Source organism: Ammospiza caudacuta, chromosome 5, assembly GCF_027887145.1.
Source record: "Ammospiza caudacuta isolate bAmmCau1 chromosome 5, bAmmCau1.pri, whole genome shotgun sequence".
NCBI classification, from domain to species: domain Eukaryota; kingdom Metazoa; phylum Chordata; class Aves; order Passeriformes; family Passerellidae; genus Ammospiza; species Ammospiza caudacuta.
In genome coordinates this window covers 61,272,067-61,288,407 of record NC_080597.1, presented here as the reverse complement: position 1 = coordinate 61,288,407, position 16,341 = coordinate 61,272,067, and the positions used below count along the sequence as shown (strand labels likewise).

The following is a 16,341-nucleotide window of genomic DNA, read 5'->3' as shown; positions in this document are numbered from 1 at the left end:
GGAGAAGAAACTTGTTATTGGGTTGTGTGATATCTACAATTAAAGTTTCAGTGTGATCTGTTCTAAGCACATGATTATCTCATTTATCTTAATTGCATAGGCATTACATTGCCAAAATCAAACACGCATTTATAAAGTCAGAATACATTCCTGAGGGCTTGTCAGAATTTTTTGGTAACTTATTATTATGTTTTTCTAACAGAGCATATAACAAGCACATAGAATGATTATTTTTTAAAATATTCCTGGTAGGAGAGCATCTTATACTATACAAGGAAATCCTAAGTGATCATGGAAAATAGAGACAATACTGAAAGTTTTAGGAAGAAGTTTTAAGAAATTTTTGGAAGTTTTAGAATTGTCTGCTAGAATTTTAGGGTTCCCTCTGTGATCATCCCTCTAAGGATATTATTTGATTCCTAATTTCCACTGATCTTTTTATGCAATACATCTAATTCAGAAGAAGCTTGATATAGCTATAAGGTTCTGTTCCCATTTTGAGAATGGGAAGTTTGTTGTGTCTTGAAATTTTTTGAGAGATATGGAATCTAGTAAAACAAACAAGACTGGCTGTAACAATGCTATAAAAATAGAAAACTCTTTACAATAATTTCTTTCATTGGCTCTTGCTAAATAGACAAATTCAGTTGACCATCAGGGTAAATTGTCTCTCTGTGTTAAATTTTTCTTTTAGAACTCATTAGTCCATTGCATAGAAATAAAAAGAGAAATTGCGTATCCTGGTTTTTTTAGATAAAAAAGAAATATGTGCATTTCCCACTTGGCTCAGCAAAAAGACAAGTAACAATACATGTGGCAGTGGGAGGCGGTAATCAGATACCACTGACATTTCCTGACTGCAAACTTTGTCTGGTGCTTTTGCCAAAGATCTAAAAAAGTCTAGAAGGATGTATTTCTGCTGCTTTTGCCTTCTTTGCATTTCACAGAAGACACAAGAGGCAGCAGATTTTTTTTTTTTCTTTTTAGAAATTGGAAAAGTTTTTACTTTGGATAAAGATGTCTAGAAAAGACTTCATTTAAGGCTGGTATTACATTTTTTTTAACTGGAAATTGCTATTTCTAGGGACTTGAATATTTAGGTTTAATAATAAATATTATTGAGATTCTGTTGCAGTTAAAGATAGGAAATCTATATGAACATTTACCAGTGTGTTTTATTAAGCTTGGAGATACGCAGTAATTTCATTCTTGTGCATGTGGGTAAAGACAGGAGGTGTAGCACTAGAACAGGATCTGCATTTGTTGAATTTTTGTTTTTTGCAATCTCTCTCCAAAACTGAAACCTACAAGTTTCCCGCATGCTACTGGCATTTCTGTGTAGTAATGGGGCAAGAAGATCCAAGAGGGAAAAAGAAATGGTAAAAATTGTGTTGAAAATGAAGTATTGGGAGACCTTCTCTTCTAGTGATGTTTAATGTCTGTAGAAGAAGTGAAGTATTCCCTAGCTCATGTGGAAATTGAAACCTTGAGGTGAGATATGCAGAGTTAGGTGCATGTAAGGGAGTTCTAAAGAACAACACCTTAGCTGAACTCCCTGTGCCCCTCCTGTCATTCACAGCTCAAAAGGAAATAGAGACTTCAGGCATAGTACTTGGGGCTCTCATTTATGGAAACCTTTCTCTTAGCTTTACTCTTTGTTCTCTGGCAGGGATTGCCATTCTGCCTACTGATGTGTAGCTGTCTGCATATCTGTGGAGCTGCTTTAAAATACAAACCTGGACTTGGCCATCCTAATCTATAAATTTAATCCTACCCTGAATATCTGATAATGTTTTCAGTGTTGGAAAGTTGAATAAGGTTTGGCAACAACAAGAGTGAGTCAGAAAAAGAAAGAACAAGACTCTCTTTAGGCTTTAGCACCTATAGAGAAGATGTCAGCTAATTTATGCAGGTAGATTTACTAGGATGTCTGTACACTTGCTGATAAAAATGACTAAGTGCATTTGTAAATTGATCAAGCCTCAGCAGAGATGACCAAAGGAGAATGCCTAGGCTATATGTCAGGCTCTTTGTTTTTTGTTTGTGTCTTCTGGAGTACTTATCTGAGCAAACCTTAGAGTAGCCCCTGAAGGAAGGGTTTGTGTCTCTCTGCACACAAGATTAGACCAGCTTCCTAATCACACCCCTCAGCCTGTGAAGGAGAGACTAAATCCCTGAAGGCACCCCTTGTGCCTGTTGAAACCGAACCCCAGTGAAACCAGGGATTGAGGGATTTTTGAAACAGAAAAAGTTCATAAAGGTCACAAGATCTCAGACTAGTGATTCAAGAAGTCTTTTGAAGAGACTGAAATCAGCTTTGGTGCCTGATCCTGCAGTGTTCTCATGCAATGTATCATTGCACAAACACAGAGGTTGTCCAGGGATTAGTTCTGATAAGAGTTTGGAGAATTCATATCTGTGGGTAAGTGGGACACATACAGTGTTTGCTTCATTGTGTATTTTCCTATTGATTAGTTGTTTCAGTTAATAGAAATCTTAATATTTACATTCCAGGGTTTACTCATATTGAATAGTAATATTGCTCTGTTTAAAAAACACACAATACATATTTTCCACAGCTTGAAAAGAAACTTACTGTGATGGAAACTTCCATAACTCCCTAAATGAGTGATAACTAGTTAATTAGCTAGTCCAAAGGGTCAATATTTAAAGTCAAGAAAAAGCAGTACAGAGAAGAATTGGTATACTCCACTAAATTACCAAAAACAACTTTTGGGTAAACTAAGTGCAGCCCATTGGAATTAAAAACTCATTTGCTTTCCTGTTACTGTCATACTGCTCCTGTGCAAACATGCAATTTCCTTCTGTCATCCATAGTATTCCTTTAATTTTTAATATGCTTCAAGAAACAGGTGTCTAACAGCAAGGCTAGATTTTAATTATTTATGTGTACTCATATCTTTAGCATATACAGGCTAAACATCCACAGGTTTTTCTGTCACTTTTCATTTATGCATTCTAAATTAGAATTAGTTACACGTGGTAGTTCTGTACAGATGTGGTCAATGTGTCACAGTAGATTCTGCATGCTAGATCCTGGTGTTTAGGGACAGGACTATATCTAGTACTTTATGGATGTAAGGGCTGTGTAGTTTCACCAGAAATATGAGGATTCATGGCCATTCCTTCCCTCTCATTCAAATACAAAGCATTACTCCATGAAGGCTAAATGGAAAGTGTTTCTGTGTTCACTGTAAGTTAATGCTTTGCTGAGAGCACAGACTCATTAAAAGCTTTCCCAAACCCATTTTGTTACACTTTGTACTGCTTATGTGTGCTCTCGTAGAAGTTTGTTACTGCTGCTGATGTCATTCTAACTTAGGGTTTCCTTTTTATTTCTATGGAGGCAGTGTCTTAACCCAGCAGGGTTTTTCAGTTACTATTTCCTACTGTGGGATCCTGGAATGGTACTGGCTCAAAGCCCTTGCCCTTTGTGGAGGAGCCAGGGTGCTTTTCCTGTGGCAGGGTTTGCTCCCCCAAGGGCAGGAGGTGAGTTTAGAGTGTGTGATGCCAAAACCTCTGATCGACGTAGGACAGAGGGCTGAACCCTCACCCCCAAAGAGAGTCTCTGGGTTTTCAGCCAGATAAAATAGAAGGCTGATCAAAAGCAGACCATGAGGAGGCAGGGTAGTTAATTATAAGTTTTAATGATTTCATCTGAGAATTTTTTTTTTCTTCTGTTGTACCAAAAATAAATGATGACCTCTTACAGGCAAAATGTTATTCTGGGCAAAAGGAAAAATGCTTTAACATAGACCCAAAAATTTATTACTGCTCTATTTAAATCTTAATAACCTAATAAAAAAGACAGCAAGGAGGTTCAAAATATGAGTCTAATACAGCAAAGCATTTCTAATCAAAGTGCTCTATGTAGACTGAGTTTTGTCTTGGGTGATTTGTCTTTGAGTTCTGAGAATGTCCCTGAAAATCAAGCAACTATGTTTCAACATCTTTTCTTCAAGCAGTACGACAATATAGAACAAAGTTTACATGTAACTTGTTTCATAATAACCTGATCTCTTCCTGATGTTTAACTCTTCAGTTTGCAAATTCACATTACAATCAAATCTATTAGAGTGTCTTAACACACTGGAGGGTACTGTTCTTTAATGATTTTTGTTGCACCAGCATTTGGTTTTGCCCAGTTTCCAGGTCTCCATTCCTTTAACCAACTCAGTACATTCTATGCCCCCACTATTGAGATCTCTGTTACCATATCATGCCTCTGTTCCTCTGTGTTACACCATTAAACTGGCCTAATATTTCTGCCTTCAGAAAATTACTCGTTACTCCTGACTGTAAAAATTATGAATATCCCACAAAATTATTCAAACACAAATCAGGCTGTAGCCACCTGAACCTTAGAAAATTTGTTTTTCCACCAAGAAAAGGTAAAGCAAAGCTCCAGGCAGACCAAGACAAGCCCAGTCAGAGCAAGTCTGACAGGTGTCAGTCCCAAGGCCATGCAAAGGTGGTTTCAAAGGCAGCGTGGCTTGTTCCTAGCAGGAGCAATATGGTGTTTGCTGGGCTGCAGAGGTTCACAGGGATAAGAGATAAGTACAGGATGACAAAGAGAAGTGACATTTGACAAGGTCCTGCTGTTTCCATTGCAGGAATAAGCCCTTACTTTACTGCTCGCATCCCGACTTTCACAATTTCAGTCTGTTTCTTGTTTGGCACAAAAACTTTGTTGCTTAAAAGGTGGTAATAAAGTATCTTCACTGAAGCCAGTGCAGTCACTGCTGACCCTGTGTTGAACTCGGCTCAGTGATCATTCTGGCTGCGGTTATACATGCTTTCTGACAGACAGCAGGGCCATTTACTACAAAATGTTCTCAATAATTTTGACAGAAAGATGTTCTCCAAATTTATCATGCAAAACATGAGCTAGAAATTTTATAGTGGATTGGATTTCTGTAAATTTTTAAGGAACAAAATAATCTATTTACTCTTGTCTTTTCTGCGGATATTCTGCCTAAATTCCTGCATACAAAAAATGGTGAAAATAAAAAAAATGGGATCTTTGGTCAATTAACTTGTTCATTTTTGGAGTGTGAACTCTTCCAATGTATTACAATGGGAATTTGTGGTTTTAGTGTATCTTTTCTGTTCTTTAACAGAATATAACAAAATCTATTGAGATAGATCTGAGCTAAAAGCACTAGAGAAAGTTCTTGAAAAAGCTTCAAGTATGACTAGGCAAAAGATGTAAAAATTTTCAGAATAGGAATGCTAATAAACTCATTTTACAGCTGAGGGAGGGATTGTGTTATAACTGGATGCAGGAAAATTGTCAAGCATAAGTTCATTGTTATTGGAATAACATAATGGCTTTTCCACACTGAGAGCTTTTTCTCTGTCTGAGATATTTCTCTGAAGCGTGTTTGTCGTCATATATTATGGGTCTGGGACACTTGCCTGTGATTATATGATTGCTCATGAATGCTCTGCTAATGGTATTTTTCCTGAAGAAAAATATTGACTCATTTGTTTTGAACTCCTACTCCACCCACATGTGGTAGTGTAGAATTATGTAAATTTAGTAAATGAGAAAAGTAAAATTCTACCAAGTGTAATAGCATTTATTCAAATGGGGGTATCTCTTATTTTAGTGTGTTTTCAGAGTAAGTGTTATGTTGTAACTCATGAACATCTAGGTTATTATATTTGATCCTTAAAAGTATTGTCTTATAAGAAATCATACTGAAAATTGACATTAGATCTTTTAGCTGTAATTAAGCAAACTAAGCCTTACTTCCATTTATCCAATTTAGATTTACTCTATTAAAAGTTACAGGTTTTCATTTTAGAGTTTCATTGCTATGGTTTTATAGAAAATATCTAGCCTTAAAAATTTTTTTTTATCAAATTGAGACTGGCAAATGTAAAAGGGATTTTCTGTTAATTTTGGCCTATTCCAGCATACTTTGTGCTTGTGGAGTTTCTATTCTTTTCCTTGGTAAGAATAGCAATTCGATCTAAACCTGTCCTGCCTGTTTTAAGCCATCCCTTCATTTGTTTCAAACTCCTTATGGATAGTAAAGACTGTGTATTATAACTTATTTAAAGTTAAAAAAAAAAATATAGAAGAATTGGAAATGCTGTATTGCACAACCTATCCTCCGCACAAACAACCCTGGGAATAACATTGTAAGGATTTCAGCAAAAGAATGCTGTGTTGTCCACTTTTAGGACAACAAATTGTTTTTAAAATCTATTTTAAAATCTATATTGGTTATACTGTATTTTTGTTATTGATGATTTGTTTTTCTTCATAGTAGTTACACTTGTGAAAGACTGTGAACTTAACTACAGAGAATTAAGTACAGCACATTGTATTCCAGGAGTGCAGTGGTACCCATGCAAAGCTTAAATGAATATGCATTAAACTACTGCAGATCTAAGTCTTGTCATAGCAATATTTGAAAAATCCCTACATTTTCCTGAACAGGACTTTATGAGTTTGGAAATTTTGAGGAGTTAATAAACAGAATTAATTAATAGCAAAAAAAAAGAAAAAATTGTTCTGAAATTCATCTTGTTTTCTCATTGCTAATTTTTTCCTTTGTTTAAATTTTATGAGCAAAAAATGGTTCTTGGGTTTTGGTATTGGTGTTCTTGATAGTCATGATTTTTGCCATTCTTGATTTTTCATTTTCAATGAAGAACTAGCAAATCAATGAAAAACACTTGAAAACATATGGGTTTAGAAGTCAAAAGTCTTTTGAAATTGAATTGCAAACTTTTTTAGAGCACCGACTTTCTGTAGAGTACAGGATTTGTGATGTTTTGTTTAAAAATTGTAAAGATAAAATTTTGGTATATAAGTCTCCTTGATTTAATTCTTAAATACTTTAAAAGTTTACTTTTATCCTAGGAAATGTCTTTCTGATGTATGGCTTTAGTGCCTAAGGGAATCAGCAGGTATGAATCACACCAGGTGATAGAGATATGATGGAGAAGATTGAAACAGTGATTAGGATTCTTAATTAGCAAGAATCTACAGACTATAAATTAGTGCCAGCAGAAGTAATTAAACTACTTTATTTGAATAAAGTGAAAACCATGCTTAGTTTTAGGAGACAAACTTAATGTGAAGATTAAAAGAACAAGATATTTGTGTGTGAGGTGCAATACACATATTTCAAACACGTTTGAAACAAACAAGACCAACTCATTTTTTTCTGCTTTTTTTATAAGAAGCATCTATTTGTTATTCATGAAGTGATTTTTTTTTTCTTTTTCTGTTTCTTTTTGAATATGTGTACAGTATTTGCTTTTCTTTTTTTTTTCTTCTTGCTATTTTTCTATTTTGATAAGGGCAGCTGTAAAGGAATTGGAATCAGACATGTAGGGGATAATGCTTGTACCTGGTGTAGCTGCTTTTACAGCCACTTTATGGGCAAACATCTCCTGGGTTCAGAGAGGCAAATTATTCTTTCAAGGTATCCCTGGTCAGAGAGGCCCATGGCTTTTCACAGTTCTTTTGTGTGTCTGTGTCTGTTACACCAGTTCACTCTAGTGAATATGAAGCTTCTGGGCATCACACAGTTTGCAAATAGGCTGTGCCCCTGTCCTTGAGCAAATGTTTGGTCATTAGGGATCTCTAGGACCTTCAAAGTTTTTTGTTTTTATTTTTTAATTAATTAAATGGGATCGTTATCCTGATTCTCTGTATAGCACTATTACAGGAACTATTACAGGAAAGAGTCCTTTTGGGGTGTGGTATGCCAGTAGGCATTAAAATTTACTTGGACTTTTTTTTTTGATTGATATTTTATCTCATTCTAAGTAGTTGGTGAGCAGAAGAGTGTGGAGGGATAAAATGTAAGAAAATAAAGACAGTGCAGAAGGTAATCTCACCCTTGAAGAGTTGCAGCTGTACCAATCACCAAAGATTAGGAACAGGCTGCCCTTAATAGGGTACAGCTGTGTCCAGTAAGAAGACGAGTGCTACAAAACATTGGGTTAGCTGGGTGAAGAGAGTTGGAGTTGGTTGGCTGTGCTGTGAAGAAGGAGGAATTGGTGCTGTGAGGTGATGACCATGAGAAATCAGTGAGATGGTATGGGAGCTTTCACAATGAGATGACAACAGAAAAGGGTTTGGGTTTTTTTGCCTGTTTTTTGGTTTGTTGTGTTTGGGGTTTTTTTTGTGGGTGTTTTTTTTTTTTTTCTGACTAGTAAACTTTATACATTATACCCATAACTTCTTTCCCTCCTGTCTCTAAGAAGGTAAATAATAATTTTTAATAGATTCCTTTTTGCTTTCTTGTCTTGAAAACTTACTGTAATCCTGCCATCTGATCTGACCATAGGAGATAGAAAGCTCTATTACCTGTAGTATCTATACATGACCTCCCCTGATGCTTACATCCAGCCTACTTCTGATTCCTTGTATATCATCCATGTAGCATAATCTATTGTTCATATATTTGATTAGAGTCTTCTTGATGGATAATATATCTAGAGTTTGTTGAATCTGTCTCTGAAGATGAGTCAGTTTTATTCCTCTTCCCTCTCCTACTCCTCCTGACATTTCTGCATCAGAAGGAGTAATATTCTGAGCTTTTTTTTTTCTTTTGGAGATCAAAGGGAATTCAGTTGGAGGAAACCATATCCACATGCATCAAACAGGAAACTTTCAGAGTATTAGTGCAACCTATTGAACATTTTTGTGACCCCTTACTTTCTGGCTTCTGACGGCTTCCTTGGAAGTTTCTTCCCCTCCTTATCTCTTTGGTTCATGAATCAGTAGATCTCAAAAGCAGAGTGCTAAGGAGACTGTTCCTTTTGATTAATAAGTGAATAGATTTGCTGTAGAGCCAAGAATGGAACATCTTGTAACTGTTGGCAACATTACTAAAAGAATAAGTATCCTCATGGAAGGGGCAGAGCATAAAAAGAGTTTTGATCAAGAGGAAAGAAGAGTCTTAGGCTTTCAAGAGTTTTTGCATTAATGTAAACAGTTATTTTATTGATGTTGTCCGGTGACCAGAGGAACCAAAAAAGTTATTTTCAGGGTCATATGATTTTGAAACAGGACAGGTTTTTGGTTATTTGACTTCCTTTCCTCCTTTCTGGCAGAGCCAGCCTGACTTTGTATGTCTGATGCCAGAGAGTGGCATTCATATTTTTTAGCTCAGGAGGTTGCCATTGCAAATCTACATGAGATGACTCTTTTCTTTTTTCCACTCTGAGGTGCTCATATCTGTACTGCTAAAGAACACTGGAGTATATCATGAAAGACATTTAGGGAAGCTGTTTCAGTCAGTTCATCCCAGGATTAGCAGTTCCCCACTGGAACATCTCCCATTCAGAGAAGATGAGCCATGCAGGGCGGCTCCCTTTTTTAATTTCTCTGATGGCAGTAGAGTTGGTCAGCGCTAGTCATCATTCTCTACTCCTGTGAAGAAGATGCCAGGGAAGTAGCTGGAGCACAGCATTCTCTGGCTGCCTCCCTAGTTGTGTTATGACTGCATGTTATTCCTGATTGTGACAAGTAAAGGCATTTCCTTGTTTAGGCCTTGTATTCTTTAAGCCTGGGACAGAAAATACTTCCTGGCTGCATCCCATCATAGATCTGCTGCATCCAACAGACTTTTGGTGCTGCAGAAAATCTGTCAGTCTGTGTAGATTCACAATCTGCTCCTAAAAGCCAAAGATTACTATGCATGAAAGAAGCTTTACTATCGAGGAAATAATTTCTCCAGGGTCTACTTATATCAACAGTTTCAGCCATTTTGTTCCCCTGCCCAAGACAAGAGAAGGAGATAAACATACAAGGACACAATTACTTTGGTCAAAATCAACCTTGAGTTCTGTGGATTGTTTATATTCTGACTGCAATGTTTGTCCCTTGGACACAGAGGTTCCTCCTGAGTCACAGGCATCAGTACAGTCTTGGTACTCAAATGCAGCGATAGAAAGCATTTCTTGGACCAAGGTCCCCTGATCAGAGGGATTCTAGAGCTTGTATACAAATTTCAGTGAACATGAAGGAATTTCATTACTTTCTGCTTTTCTGACTGATTTGAAAAGCAGTGAGTATAATCTAAAGCAAAGTTCTTTGTAGTATTGAGAGATGTCCAAACTGATTCTGTGTGTTGGAAGGGAGTACACATAATACAGTCTGTGGGAATAAGTGTGTATATGCACATTTATTTATGTATCTTTCAGGACCTGGGCAAAACTAATTTGGCATGCATCCTGTTATTCTAATAACTGGTTGTTGTGGTAAGGTTCCTTTCTAGATTGGAGGATGTAATTACCAAAGGAATGATGTTAGGTCTGCCACTGGGTGATTCAAAGGGAGGTTTGGCACAACAACTCTTGTCAAGATTTCTTCCTGTCTAATCAACATAATATTTGGGAGAAATTTTTAAATAACTCTTAAAAAAAGTAAAATATCCATGTAACACAAACTTCTAAGATGATGTCAGAATTCCAGAAAGGAGGTACTTTTCTTTCTTTTTTTGCAACGGATACACAGTCATTGAATATCACATATATATATATAAACCCAAAAGTTATAATTATGATAAACTATATAATCAATCATATAATTATAAGCTACAGATCTATTAAATATATATACAGTAATTTATAAAATATTATATCTGTATACCTATATTTTTATATATAAATATGCCTTATATATAAATAAGACATATTTCTGAGTTTTTCTTTAGTCATCTTACTGAAAAGTTTTTGCATTTGGTTTTCTAAGCTTTATTCATTTTGAAAACGTTTTGATGTAAGGATACATCATAAATATCATTTTTTCCTGCTGTGTGATGATCTATGGCAAAAGAGAAGGTTACTTGATTTTTCTATTATTATGTGACTAATTGGAGGCAGAGCACACGGAGGACCATTAGTATATAACATGAGCCACATTACTGGTCTCGTAACCTGAGTCGGAAGACAAGTGACATTTCCCAGATCAGGACTTTAAGCATGTGCCAACTTTATTAAAATTGTGAGACTGTCATGAATTTTGCCCCATGAACACTAACGTTTCACTGACAAGGAATCTGATGACTCCAAGCGCGCCTGGAGGCCGTTTCCGCTGGGCCACGAGGGCTCTGGCTCCGACTGCCGCTCTTCAGGCGCTGCAGACCTGTCCCTTCCAGGCTGGAGGCTGCTCTGCTCAGCTGCTGGGCTGGGGCTGGAGCTGGAACTGGGCCCTGCAGAGGCAGCCAGGGCTGCTGTGATGCTGCCAGGGCTGCGCACTGTCCTCTCGCTGCTAGGAAGGGCATGGATGCTCGGAGGACATGACTCCTGCTTGCTCACAAGGAACAAAGATCCGGTTTCTGCACTGACAGGAACGCAGTGTCTTGGATTTGGGGTGGGTGTTTTGTTTCCTGCTTGGGGCAGAATTTCTGTGTCCTTTGGCAGATAGCAAAGACAAGGGATCTGCTCCCTGAAGTGGTGGAACATCACTGTGTCTTCTGGCTGATAGTCCAAGGCTTGATTATTACTGGCTTTGAGGAGGGGAGAAAATAGGAAGGAAAGCTTCTAGTTTTTGAGTTGACACTGAAATACTTAATTTGTAGGTAGACAGGTTCCTGATGTGTATAAAATAATATCCAACCCTGGTAAAACATGTTATTAATTTCAGTTGAAAATGCCTTAGCATCACCAAAAGGCTGAAAGGAAAATTAAAACCTGACTAATATGCGTTCTGCAAACATTCTTGTTTTGTTCATGATCTTCTCTAAACAGATCTTTTGATCTGATTTTATCATCAAATTTTATTAATCTTACGGTTTTCCTTTCAAATGTCTAGCCCTTCATAGGGTGTCTAAATGTTGCTGTGTAACAAAATTAAAAATTTGTGAAAAACATCTACTAGCTATAACAATAATAATAATAAATCCCCCATATCTGCTTAGGGAGTTGACTGTGCTTGTGAAAATTTAGACTTGTCTTTATAGCAAATGATGGCTGTGAATTGCTTTGGAATATTATCTTCTGTGGACTTACAATGTCATTAGTTTAATATTTATTATGCTTCATTAACCATATACAAGTTGCTAAATGATTTAATTTTCATAAATGTAAGCTATCTTTGAATAATTCTAATAATTAGAATATTTTACTTAGAACTTTGCACTGTCTCAAAGTCAGAGAGAAGAAATTGCCTGTAAATGAGAAAACGTGCTACTATTAGAGATATTTCACATAGTTTTGTATTTTTCTTGGGGCCCAAGCAGATGTTGAAGGAAGTGAAAACAATAAGATTTTATATTTGTAAATACTAATGCTCTCATTTTGGGTAAACTAAGCAAATTCTTATATTGCAAACCCATTTTGTCAGCAATCTTGTTTCCTTGAATTAGGAGTTGCAGTCTTCTGATAACAGTTCAAGTTGAAAACACACCTGTCACAATAAACAAAGTACAAGCTCAGATGTTTAAATAGACTGTTACAGACATGCTTTGCTTTTAAATGGGTTATATTTGTACCTGTTGTATTTAACATGAAATATTGGGATTTCTCTACATGGGAGCAGTCATATTTGAATAAAAGTATCTCAGGGTGAAGTACCAGCATCTTTAATCATGACTGAAAACAGGGCTATTCTTGGCTCTCTTACACATAATTTCTTTTAACTAAATTTTACCAGTCAACACATGATGAGCAGCTTGACATTTCTTGTTAATAAGCACAGCAAATAGCTGTGAGAGTACAGAAACTTTAAGTCTGCAGTCACACCTACATCTGTTTGCTGGGAGAGCAGATCAAGAGCTGCTTGGAATAATCACAGTGGTTAGTGAAGTGTGAAGGGACACCCATCACCCCAAGTCAGATGTCAGTAAGGAGTTTCTGTGTATCAAAGGATTAGTCAATATCAGTTATAACTGAATGTATTTTAGTTTATTTAAAATTTCACCTGTTAAAAAGGGCTAGTATATGATAAAAAATGGCTAGACAAGCCTTAGCATGTGGGCTGAATATATAATGCAAAAAATATAGAAATCAATTAGATGACAAAATGAGTTTTATTGTGGTTTCAGTAATTCAGAAGAATAATAACATAGGGAGAAACCCTTTAAAAATGAGGAATTTTTGATTTACTATTTCTCTACAAAGCATAGTTTATTTCTGCTAGCCTCCAGCTGAGTTATAGACCAAGGAGGATAAGCACCAAGGACTGCAATTGTACAGAATGTCCTTGCTGAGATACTGTTTCATCTCTTTTAGATCAGGCTGTATAATACTTAGGCTCAAATAACCTTTAAAATGCTTCTACTCTGAAATCAGCAATGGTAAAGTCAGTGCTTTCTCATGTTTTGTTATATGTCGTTTTCTTCTCATTTTTGAACTATACTGAGATATATTTTAAATGTGTGAGTACTCTTCCCATCTAATTCATATATGCTCCTCTCCTTTCTCCTACCCCATGTCCCCCACACCCCATTTGAGCTTTAGAACAAACAACGTGCTTTGGCAAAGGATGAACATTTTGCTTACTTGTGGTCTTGTCACTAATAACTCATTTTCTGGACGTAACAGAATAATCAAAACCTTTACATTGGTAATTGGAGGTATCTTAGACTTCTGGGAAGAGGACCAGAACAGATGTCCAGATGTGGAAGAGTGATGCTTGCAGAGCTTTTTGAAGGATAGACCTTTAATGGGATCTTGGAAGTCATGGTGTCACTGATATTTCAATATGAGTCTGTGCAGAAATTTGCAAACTTAGTTACTTGGTTTAATAGTCATGCTGGCTTGCTATTTCAGTAACTATGCTGTAAAAAATAACTGCCCTTAAAAGACACTCTTTAGGAGTAAAATGTTTCATTAGTTCCCTTTAAGTGATTTAAAATAGAAATTATTTTAAGCAAAGTAAACCAAAAAATGAGTTAATGGAAAAATGAATCTGTCATGAGCACATCATGGCCCTCATGCCTTCTTAAGTATCACGAACCACTTTGAAAGAGAAAAAGCCCTGAGGGCCAGCCTCTTGATTTTAGCCTTATCTTTCCCATAAGAGTATTTATTATATGAAACTGAATTTTTTTTCTTTCTTTCTTTCTTTTTTTAAAACATGAATTATTTGATGTGGTTTTCCTAGAGAGACCTCTTGAAGTTTGTGGTAAGCTACTGGTTTCTTAAAATTTACTCCTTTTTATACCCTGTTAGAATTTTAGCTGACCTTATTATAGCTTCCATTAGATAGTATTAATGTATTTTCCTTTGTCTAGTCCATCATAAGTGTGGAAGCAAAATTCTTTTTTGCTTCCCATTATGTTGAACTCACTGATGGCTCTTGCTTTCTTCCTTTCCTGTGCTATGAGCTCCTTGAACCAAGTTTATTTTATGAGAGCCTCCAATTCCTTACTTATTTACTTTCTGGTAAAAAGCCAATTTAAGACAGCTGGTCCAATATGTTAGTTGGATGTTGCACATTTTCCTTTATGTAGTTTTGTGCTTGTCTAGTGTATTTTTCCTGAAAGGTTTGAAGTCACAATCAACAGAATTAAAAAAAAAAAAAACCAAAACAAAATATTTTTTTAATTATGAAACTGAATGCTTAAATTCAAGTTCCATTCTCACATTTTTCCCTTGCTCCAGCATGGATCCTCCACACAGCTTAGAGTCTTTCAGGATAAACCTATTCCAACATGGGCTCTCTGTGGGCCACATTCCTTAAGGGATATCCACCTGCTCTGGCATGGGGCTCTTCCATGGGCTGCAGTGTGGATATCTGTTCCACTGTGGTCTTTTCCCTGGGCTGTTGAGTGTTGATCTTGCTTTGCTGGATCCCTTTCCAGGCACTGCAGAGGAATCCCTGCTCTGGTGCCTGAAGCGCCTCTTCCCTCTCCTTCACTGACCCTGGTGTCTGCAGGGCTGTTTCTCGTACTTTTTTCCTGGTCCTACTTCACTTGTGGTGGTTTTGCTCTTAAATACAAGTTCCCGGAGGTGCTGCCTCTGTGGGCAAGGGGCTCAGTCATGCCGTGTGGTGGGTGGCATGGAGTCATGTGGAACTGACCATGTCCAGCCCAGGGCAATCCCAGCCTCCATCACAGACCCCCAAGGCCTGGGCACCGACTGTTCAGTGAACCAGGACTGGTTCTGTCCAATAGCAGTGGTAAGTGATTTGTCATCTTTCCTTCTCTGTCCTTGGTTCCTGATGCATGTTCTAGGCCATTATCCTGTGCCACTGGAGGTGACAGTGGCCCTTGGTGAAACCACCACAGTGATGGGAGCCTTGTGCTACATATGAACCTCCCAGAGTATAGCAGAGTCTTAATTTCATTCTACATTTTCCCAGCTGAGAGTGCTGAAAGAAGCCCTCCTGAAAGGCCCTGGAGATACATCCCTCTAAAGAGTAGTGCTGCCGTGGAAACTGCTGAGCTCTCTTGCCTCACGCAGTCATGTAACAGTTTGTTGGTCACTGAGCATCTTGATTCATTAACAGTTTTCAGCCCTGATATCACTAAGGAAGAACTAATTATTTTATGGGTTTGGCTTGGGATTTTTTTTGTTTGTGTTGTTTTGTTCTTGGATTTTTGGGGGGGGGGCTGTTTTTTCGTTGGTTTAGTTCAGAGGTTTTTTTGTTGGTCTTTTTGTTTTGTGTTGATTTGGGTGTTTTTTTGTTTTGTTTTGGTTTTGAAATGCAGACAAGACATAGGCAGAACTAGGGAAAACACCCAAACCTAACCCAACCAGCCAAGAAAACCTTCTCAGTCCTTGAAGCATCAAATTACTTTTGATCCAGTAGGATACTTCTGCTTTCTCTAAGAATTGATTTTTTTGTCCTACATGGAAGGACATAAGCTTGACCCTTGAGTAAAATTTAGTTTGATAAAATTCTAACATGTTTCATTCAGTGGGATTTTTGAGCCTATATGAGTATGTTGCATTTTTATGCAAATATATTAAAAGTTTTGGGGACTAGAATAAGAGTAAGTACTGAAAATTGAACCTGGTGATAAGGAGGTGATAAAAGTATACTGTAATTGAATTAGCAGACTGAACCTTTATTTATCAGGTTTTTTAGGATGCTTGGGACTGAGATTTTGTGTACATTCTCGATAATCTTTTTTTCAAAATTAAGTACCTAAGTCTCATATAGCTGAAGAGATAAAAATTCTGATTTTTTTTTTCTTTTAATAGAGTAATATATAGTGTTATTTTGCAGCAGAGGGTGGAATTAACAGCATTTCTAGTAGGTTTTGTGTGCGTATGTATGTGTGTGTGTCTGGCTCAGTTTTCTGTGGTGATCTATTTTTCCACATCTCTCCAGACCCTGACCTTCAGGGCAGGTGCTGGGGGGATGAAGTGCCCCCCATTGTAGAGGAAGATCACATT

General features: G+C 37.0%; 1 protein-coding gene across 2 annotated transcripts in view; it reads left to right on the top strand.

Moving 5' to 3' along the window:
- TAFA5 (TAFA chemokine like family member 5) overlaps positions 1–16,341 on the top strand; it is a 395,269-nt gene that overhangs the window by 139,677 nt on the left and 239,251 nt on the right. The window lies entirely within an intron of this gene.